This window comes from Myotis brandtii, unplaced genomic scaffold, assembly GCF_000412655.1.
Source record: "Myotis brandtii unplaced genomic scaffold, ASM41265v1 scaffold1074, whole genome shotgun sequence".
NCBI lineage: Eukaryota > Metazoa > Chordata > Mammalia > Chiroptera > Vespertilionidae > Myotis > Myotis brandtii.
In genome coordinates, this window is record NW_005353653.1 from 601,255 (window position 1) to 609,311 (window position 8,057).

At 51.1% G+C, this 8,057-nt stretch overlaps 1 long non-coding RNA gene across 1 annotated transcript in view; it reads left to right on the plus strand.

The window, feature by feature from the left end:
• The window catches only part of LOC106726550, a 5,695-nt gene extending 1,292 nt beyond the window's left edge, over positions 1-4,403 (plus strand). The window contains exons 2-3 of the long non-coding RNA XR_001362616.1: positions 1,436-1,441; positions 4,319-4,403. This is a non-coding gene — a long non-coding RNA (uncharacterized LOC106726550). The remainder of the gene's footprint in view (positions 1-1,435; positions 1,442-4,318) is intronic.
• The last annotated feature ends 3,654 nt before the right edge of the window (positions 4,404-8,057 follow it).

The following is an 8,057-nucleotide window of genomic DNA, read 5'->3' on the forward strand; positions in this document are numbered from 1 at the left end:
GGCCGCCATCTTGGTTGGGTTAATTTGCATATAGTCACTCTGATTGGCTGGTGGGCGTGGCTTAAGGCATAGCGAAGGTGCGGTCAATTTGCATGTTTGTCTTTTATTAGTGTAGATTGGCCAAGTAAGTGAAGTGTTTGTCCAGTGTTTTGCCTATTTAAAATATTGTCTTTTTGCCTGGCTGGTGTGGCTCAGTAGTTGAGCATCCACCTATGAACTAGGAGGTCATGGTTCAATTCCGTCAGAGCACATGTCCAGGTTGCGAGCTCTATCCCCAGTAGGAGTGTGCAGCATTCAGCCAATCAATGATTCTCTCTCATCATTAATGTTTCTATCTTTCTCCCTTCCTCTCTGAGATCAATAATAATATATTTTTTAAATAAATAAAAATTAAAATATTGTCTTTTTATTATTGAATTGTAGACGTTCTTTCTGTATTCTGTTTATGAGTCCTTTGTCAGAGATACACAGGGTAGGCAAAAGTAGGTTTACAATTTTGAGTATGCAAAACACAGAATATATTATTTATTTGCATGACAACCATAAACCTGATTTTCCCCACTTCTGTATATTTCTCTCAGTCTGTGGTTTGCTTATTCATTCTATTAACAATATCCTTTGATAATCATAATTTTTAATTTTAATAAAATACATTGAATCTATTTTTTTATTTTATTGTTACTTGTGTGTTTATGTGTGTCTTACCTAAGAAATCTCTGACCACTCCAATCTGCAAAGAGATCCTCCTATATTTTCTTCTAGAAGGTTTACAGCTTAGATTTACATTTAGGTTTATGGTTTATCTCAAATTAACTTTTGTATATGATGTAGAGTAGAGCTGGGGCACACCTGGAGTTCTATTTAGGGGCTTTTCAAATGTTACCTCATCCACATAAATTCCACTCAGGTTGAAAGGGGCATATTTTGAAGAATAAAAGACATCTTCATTGCCCCTACCACTTAGGAAATTCCAAGGGTTTCTGTGCCAGAATTGAGATGAAGGCCAAGAATATACTAGTAGAATATACTATATAATAAAGAGGTAATATGCAAATTGACCATCATGCCCTTGCACAAGATGGCCACCACCATGTGGTCAAAGATGGCCATACCCATGTGGTCAAAGATGGCCACCCCCATGTGGTCACAAGATGGCCACCACAAGATGGCCAGCAGGGGAGGGCAGTTGGGGGGGACCAGGCCTGCAGGGGAGGGCAATTGGGGACAACCGGGCCAGCAGGGGAGGGCAGTTGGAGGGGACCAGGCCGGCAGGGGAGGGCAGTTGGGGACGACCAGGCCAGTAGGTGAGCAGTTAGGCATCGATCAGGCTGGCAGGGGAGTGGTTAGGGGGTGATCAGGCTGGCAGGCAGAAGCAGTTAGGCGCAATCAGGCAGGCAGGCAGGCGAGCGGTTGGGAACCAGCAGTCCTGGATGAGAGGGATGTCCGACTGCCGGTTTAGGCCTGATCCCTGTGGTGGGATTGGGCCTAAAGTGGCAGTCGGACATCCCCCCAGTGGTCCCAGATTGGAGAGGGTGCAGGCTGGGCTGAGGGACACTGCCCCCCCCCCTGCATGAATTTTGTGCACCGGGCCTCTAGTTTATGATAAATTAGAATAGTTTACATAGCTCTCCTGTTCCATTGATGATGGAAGTTTTTCCTTATTCGTAATTACTATATTATCTGTAATTTACTTTTAAATACTTTAATATAAACAATGTCAGGTACTTGTGCATAAAGTAACTTTAGTTAATGTGGGGGTTACTAGTATACAGTCAGCCTCTAAGGGTCCCTGTCGGGGTTCACACTTGGGTGTGACCAGCGTCTGAAGGGTCCCTGTGGGCCTCATGCTCTGAGTGTGACCAGCATCCGAAGGGTCCCTGTGTGACTGCCCTGCTGCCTTTTTCTAAGACACATTTGTGTGAGTGACAGAACCAGATTTGAGGCCCAGTGCACGAAATTCCCTCAGCCCCGCCTGCACCCTCTCGAAATCCGGGACCTTTTGGGGGATGTCTGACTGCCAGTTTAGGCCCAATCCCATCACAGGGATCAGGCCTAAACCGGCAGTTGGACATCCCTCTTGCAATCCGGGACAGCTGGCTCTAACTGCTTGCCTGCCTGCCTGATTGCCCCTAAAACTCAAGCTTCTTCTTTTTTCATTTTTAATATTTATATTTCTTCTTTATTTTTTATTTTAAAAGTCAAGCTTCTTGAGAACATGAGGCATTTAACATTATTCCATATTCCTTACAGAGAGCTAAGCATGGTAAACACAGCAAACACTTAATACTTACGAGCTTCTCTACAAACACCTTCCAAACAGGAGTGTTTTAATAGGCAGTCTCCAAACCCTTGAACTGGAAAACCTAAAAGCAGAGTGCTCAGATTTCAGGCATCAGGTACTATTAGCAGGAGTTCTATCCCAATTAAACTCTAATTCTGAGCTCTCAACAGTCTGGACAAACTGCCCTTCACTGTCTCCAAAGTTTCTTATTCATCACTATCCCATTTTCCTCTTTTTTTCTTGTTGAGTTCAATGTCTTATATCCACATCAGTATCAACATATCATACAAAACCCACCTGCCAGCCTAGCTGGGAAGGCAGGAGGGGGATCCATTGCAGCATAGAAAACTGGGGTTCTTGCCCCCAAAGAGGAGAAAATGGGTTTATAGTCAAGGAAACAAAATCAGAACTCAACACGATCAAGGAGAAGCCTTGGAATTGCGTCGAGCGGAGGTGCCGTGGGCAGCAATGCCTCTCGGCTGGCCCAGCAGTCCCTGCTGCAGCCTCGGTTCCTGGGAAGCCTGGGGTCAGGCAGGGCCCAGCTCTTGAGGTTATTTTCAATCATTTTGCTTTTGGGGGCAGAGGGCTTCTGGGCAGCAGCTCCATGTGGGGGTAACCGGTGCGGGTTTCACCTCAGGGTTGGGAGGGGAGGTTGGGTCTGTGGGGTGGCCCCAAATGTCACAGTGGAGGTTCTTGGAAGTGGCCAAGCGAAATTCCTTCCTGCCTTCTTCCTGCCCTGACCCCAGGTCTATGCCTTAAAAATCAGGGCACCAGGCTGGGGCTGAGCACCCAGGGGCCTTTGTAAACATCTGAGCAGGTACAGGCAGGGGGAGCTTGGGGTACTGCAGGAACTGGTGGGGGCAGCCAGAGCTGGGGAAGGGCAGTGCCCATAGGGACGGGGGCATGGGGAGGAGGTATGCTCCTCTAACAGAGACTTAGAGGTACAGAGAATAAGAAAGACAGAGAAGACAGAGATGGGGATAGAAAGAGTGACAGGAAGAGAGAGACTCAGAAAACAAGAGAGAGATTGAGACAGAGAAAGATTCACAAAGAAGAGAGACAGGTGGACAGAAAGATGGAGTCCTGTGCTGTATGAGTCAGCGGGCTGTGGGGGGTAGGGGTGGGGGGCCGGCCCGGGGCTTGCACGGGATGTGCAGTGTGACGGTAAGTGCGTCCTTGTGTTGCAGGAGGGAGGTGTGCTGGTCATGCTGCACCAGCTCCTGCAGAAACCCGAGCAGGTTGTCGGGCTCCGCAAAACCCAAGCCAGCCGCCGGGCGGTAGATGACACAGCGCTTGGTATCGCTGTCCACCCACACCGAGCAGGCACAGCAGCCCGCTGGCTGCTCTCAGGGCTGAGGAAGGTACCATCCCGCCTGCCGTCCAGCATTTCCTCGTCCTGCGTGCGGTGGATCTTGCCCACACACCAGGTTCGCTCCTCACGGTGGGGGAGGGCACTCTCATCCTCCATCAGTGCAGACTGGGCTTCAGGCTCCTTGTGATTCCCAAGCACTCGTTGATTTTCTTCTGCCGGGCGCCTTCCTGAGCCATACCAGGTACCGGTCTCGGATCTGCGCTGTTGCATGAGGTCTGGCTTCAGGCTGCTCATGCGCTGATCCCTGGTCTCGGATCTGCGCTGTTGCACGAGGTCTGGCTTCAGGCTGCTCATGCGCTGATCCATCTCCCGGTTGTCCGAGGCCCGTGTCCGCAGCTCCTGTTCCCGCTTCGTGCAGCTCTCATGGGTCCTGGCGATGCGAGACTTGCGCCGTTCTGAGCTCAGCAGGACCCTCTGCATCTCTTTTCATTGCCCTCAGGCCAAGCGCTCCAGGTACCCCTTGCTGCGCTTCTCTGGAGTCTGGCCCTGCTCTCCCAAGATCTGGATGGTTTCATTGAAGCCTTCCATTGTGGTGGCTTCATCTGCGGCTCCTGGGAGGTGCGTGTGCTCCTCGTAGAGCTGGTCCTACTCGCAGCTCCTGTCCCAGCTTCAAACCAAGGTAACAAACCAAACCTTTAATTCTGATCTTCCTCCCCGCAAGGCAGCAGCAAACCTCAATCGAAATAATTTCCCGCCAGAAGTCACGTCCAAATACTGTAGGACTGAGGACTAGAGGGCTGACTATGCACATGCGCAGTAACAGGCTCATGGTCTAGCTCTGGGCGCCCAGGCTCCCCCACAATCCCACAGTCCTCTGGCCGCACACTTCTGGTCTCTCTAGCTCCTCCATAAGTGTGTTTCCTTCAGTCCCGTTGCAAGTCCAGGGCCTCTAGTTGGAGGATTTTTCTGTTCTTTGGCATTGATAGCTGTTTGCTATTTGGAATCAGTGAAGTGTTGGGAGCACAGCCGCTGCCGTGAACATGTCGGCCCCAAGCGCACTCATGAGACAACCGCCCGTTCAGTCCCCGGCTGGCGCCGTCCTGGTCGCAATGAGAAAGGTACTGTGCTGAGCCGTTTCCAATCGGGTCTTCCTCTTCCTTCCCCAGCTCACCCCACACCTACTCGGGCCGACCACCCCAACCCCGCAGACCCTTAAGACCTTCCCCCCTATTTATCCGACTTTCCCCCGTCAAACTCGCACCCTAGCGTTGCCTACGGGCGCCCCTAACTGCTCCCTGGGTGGCGAGGCCAGCCTGGGCGAGGGGCCTGGTATTCTGGTCATTCTGGTCATTCCGGTAGCTGGCTTTTTATATATATAGATGTCACGTGGTCATGAGGTCAAAGGGCATATACAAACCTGAGTAAAAACCTGAAAGTTGTTCAATGGTCAAAACGATTTAACAACAATATCTCTGACCTGAGCTTTCCACAATAACAATAGGTATCATTTCATGAACATGTTTTACTGCCAAGGTTTGGTCTAAACCCTTGACATGCATAATCTCATTTAGTGCTTTGACCTGCAGAGGTGGGCGTTGGTCACAGGTGAGGGAGGTCAGGCTCTGAGCAGGTGTGTAAGCTGGTCAGGGGCACCTCTAGGCTGCAGCCTCTGCCAGTTGGCTCCTGAGAGTCAAGCAATGCCTCCCGCCTCTCCATACAGCTCCCGGTGCAGGTTGAGCCAAATCAGCCTCTTGTCTTGTTTACGTGATTAAATGTTCTTGGAAAGATTAAAGCAGGAGGTGGCAGAGGGTGGAGGTTTGAACCTGACTTTGGTGGGCAGGTGGTAAGGCAGACCGGGGGAGAGGGGCTGAGGGGTGGGCAGGCACCATGCTTGGAAGACTGTGCAGTATTCCGTGGCATCATTATCTCAGAATAGAGGCCTTTTCGAATTAAGACTAGCCTTACCCTGGCCGGTTTTGCTCAGTGGATAGAGCGTTGGCCTGTGGACCCAAGGGTGCCAGGTTTGAGTGTGGTCAAGGGCACCCACCTCGGTTGTAGGCTCCTCCCTGGCTCAGGCCGCTGGTCGGGCGTGTGCAAGAGGCAACCAATCAATGTGTTTCTCTCACATGGGTGTTTCTCTCTCTCTTTCCCTCTCCCTTCCACTCTCTCTAAAATCCACGGGAAAATATCCTCGGGTGAGGATTAAAAAAAAAGTCTAAATTTGCTCTTTTGTGGGGGTTCATTTACACATGAATGCAAAGAAAATTTATACACAAAACTCCCTGCCAAATTAGTATTTAAGTTACTGTGTACATAGCCACTGAGAGGGAGAAGGTGTCCGGGCCAGCTCAGGCTGCAGGAAGGCTCGTGCCGCCCTGCTTCCAGCGCCATGCGAGCTGACCTGCCTCTGAGTAGGTCTGTTGGTAGGTCCAAACCCTAATCGCTGGCTCAGTAACCTGTTTGGTGGGAAGGATCTGATATAATTTGTTTAAGTGCTCTGAGAACATTTATTCCTTCATCACGACCTCATTAGAGGCACTTGTTGTTGTGAGTCTGGTGGAATGATCGTCTGAACAGGTGTGAGTGAGTCCAGCTGATGGCACAAAGGACAGTTTGTGTGATGGACTGAGAAATGGCAGACCATGAGGGAGCCGGCTGAGAGCCTAGCCCAGTCCCCAGGTGCCTCCAGGTGCTGTGCAGGCAGCGGGGGAGGTGGCTGCGGGAGCAGGCTGTGGCCCCGGGAAGTGCTGATGGAGGAAGTGTTATGCCCAGATTTCAGGATCCCCAAAAGACCACCAGGGAGCCAGCCGAGTCTGATGCAAAAGCAAAAGAGTCTTTATTCGAGCTAGCTCGAGCTCCTTGTCCACCACACTCGCCGACGCAGCGGCAGGAGGCAGAGAGAGAGAGAGCTCTGTGGGGAGAGGGGTTTTATAGGGGGGTTGGAGTAAGGGGAGGAGAGAGGACTGTGGGCCCTGCCGATTGGCCAGGCGCAAGTCGGTGTCTTGTTACACAGGATGTGGTTGTGTCTATGGCGCGCACTTCCCTTGATTATCATTGGTTAGTTTAAAGAAATCCTAGGTGTGGCTAGCAGAGGCTTGGGCTTCCGGGAAGAAGCTCCTTGCTGAGCACATGGCTAATGGCTGCTGCCCAAAAATGGAGGATCCGGGGCAAGATGGAGGGCGTAGCCCTTGCCCTTTCAGAAGCGGGTGCAGGCTGCCTTGCTGCGCAGCCTGGGTCGGCCACCCTGCTCCAGGCTCTGGCAGGAGCTGAACAGCGCTCTGTTCAGGGTTCTGTTCTCCCCACACCGTGCCCTTTGCCTTCCTGCTTCCTGGGCCACCGCCCTCCCTGCTTGCTCCCACGCTCTACCTCGTCTCCACCCTCTACCTTGAAGCCTTATCTCCTTCTCCTGGGACATGTAAGCTTACTCCCTCCTCCTTGGGGCACAGCGATTCAGCCTTCCCCCTCCAGGGCCTGCTCCGCACCCCTGACCCACCTAACGCACTCCCAAGGCGTTTCTGTGGAAAGTTTTCCCTGTTTCACCACCATAAACCCATGGAGCATCCTTTCTTTCTTTCTTTTTTAAGATAAACTGGGGCATATTATAAATGTTGAATCTAGCCGAACCGGTTTGGCTCAGTGGATAGAGCGTTGGCCTGCGGACTCAGGGGTCCCAGGTTCGATTCCGGTCAAGGGCATGTACCTTGGTTGCGGGCACATCCCCACTGGGGGGCGTGCAGGAGGCAGCTGATCGATCTCTCTCACTGATGTTTCTGGCTCTCTATCCCTCTCCCTTCTTCTCTGTAAAAAATCAATAAAATATATATAAAAAAAATGTTGAATCTATTTGAGCAAAACTTGATTTGAATCGGGAAGCACTAAACTGATTGGGAGTGTTCCCCAGACAGGAGCTAGGGGAGACACTTCTATAGAAAAAAAGGTGAAAGCAAAGAAAAGGAAGTCTGCTTGGCTGCTTGTGACTGGGTTTGCTTAGGTTTTGGTTTGCTTAGGTGGCCACCGTGCAGTAGAGCCAGTTGAGTCTAATGCCTCCTGTGTAACTACTTTAGCGTCGTACTCACACGCTCCTGCTATCCTAGTTGATCTGCGGCCACTGCGGGCTCTTAGCTTCACACAGGAAGGGAGTCGGGTGGGAGCAGCACCGCCAGTGCAGGAGGGTTATTAGTGAGACGGGGCAGAGTGGCCCCTTCCCACGGGCTCTGGGGATTCTCTTCTTTTACTGATGCTCATCTGACGGAGGGGCAGGGCATCCAGGGAAGGGAGGAATACTCAGGATTCTTCCCACTGGAAGGGATGGAGACTTCTCAAGAGCCCTGGAGGCCATGTTGTGTCCTTATATGGCATTTCCATTTCTGATTATGGCAGCATGGGGTGTGTCCTTAGTATGCTAATATATTACAACTAGAGGCCCAATGCACGAAAATTCGTGTAAGAGTAGGCCTTCCTTCC